Source organism: Belonocnema kinseyi, chromosome 2 (assembly GCF_010883055.1).
Source record: "Belonocnema kinseyi isolate 2016_QV_RU_SX_M_011 chromosome 2, B_treatae_v1, whole genome shotgun sequence".
Taxonomy (NCBI): Eukaryota; Metazoa; Arthropoda; class Insecta; order Hymenoptera; family Cynipidae; genus Belonocnema; species Belonocnema kinseyi.
The window spans coordinates 89,713,260-89,714,473 of NC_046658.1; the positions used below are offsets into that span (position 1 = coordinate 89,713,260).

General features: G+C 45.6%; 1 protein-coding gene across 1 annotated transcript in view; it reads right to left on the reverse strand.

Annotated features, from left to right (window-relative positions):
- LOC117182894 (ionotropic receptor 93a) overlaps positions 1 to 1,214 on the reverse strand; it is a 63,965-nt gene that overhangs the window by 1,177 nt on the left and 61,574 nt on the right. The window lies entirely within an intron of this gene.

Here is a 1,214-nt window from a genome sequence, read left to right on the forward strand (position 1 = left end):
CAAGGTCACCTTTTAGAGAGGTGTCTTTCAGGGCGACACCATGAGCCCACTCCTCTTTTGCCTTACATTATTGCCACTATCTCTAGCACTTCGCCATTCCGATGGGTACTAGTGCGGCAAACCTACAGATCGAAAGTACAAGGTCACTCATGTATTTTACATGGACGATCTTAAGACCTATACTAAAAACAGAGAGCAACTGCATCTAGCTCTGGGGATTGTCGAACGATATAATAAGGAAATTGGAATGGAATTTGGGTTAGACAAATGCGCCAAGGTTTATTTGAAGCGAGGAAAATTTAATGGCATCCCTGAAGATCCTGAGCTCGCTGATAGAAGCACCATACGACACCTTTGCTCTGGAGAGACTTATACATACCTGGGCGTGCCACAGAGCCGCATTCAGGATGTGATCTCTATAAAGGGTACTCTACGAAGCAGATACAAACGTCTCATCCGACAGATTTGGGCTTCCGAACTGTCGGCGAAGAACAAAGTATCTGCAACGAACATGCTTGCCGTCTCGGTACTACTCTATTCGTTTGGAGTAGTTCCATGGGCAAAGACCGAGCTCAGATCCCTTGATATCGGGACAAGAAAGGTTATGCACATGAACAAAAGCATGCATCTTAAGTCTTCCGTTCCGCGACTGTATATCTCACGCCATCAAGGGGGTCGCGGAATATTGAGTCTTGAATGTCTTCACAATAATATTATTCTGGCTACAGCACATAGAGTTGCAAATGGAAAAGACCCTTTTCTTAAAATGGTCAGGAATCACGAAGAAGTGGGCAAAGGAGCGTTTCTGTACAAAGCAGCGGAGGCGGCTGCTGAAACACTCGCACTTGACTTCAGTATTAGGGGTGAGCAGAATGCATCAAATCTTATCTATCTCGAGTACTCACTCCTGGAAGCCCGGATTAAGAAAGCACAAGAGAAAAACTTTCGTGAACAGCTCCTCGATAAGAGGATGCATGGTATCTTCCACAGACATGTGAAGTATCAGTCAATGTCTTGTGAGCTAACGTTTGCTTTCCTCAAATCTCCCGGATTAAAGTCTGGTACGGAGGGTTTCATCTTTGCATGTCAAGACGGTGTCATTTCCACCTTACCATACCGTCGTCACATTTTGAGCCAAGACATTCCCGATGATAGCTGCAGGGCGTGCCATGCACACCCCGAGCATTTAGCTCACATACTATCTAGTTGTCCAA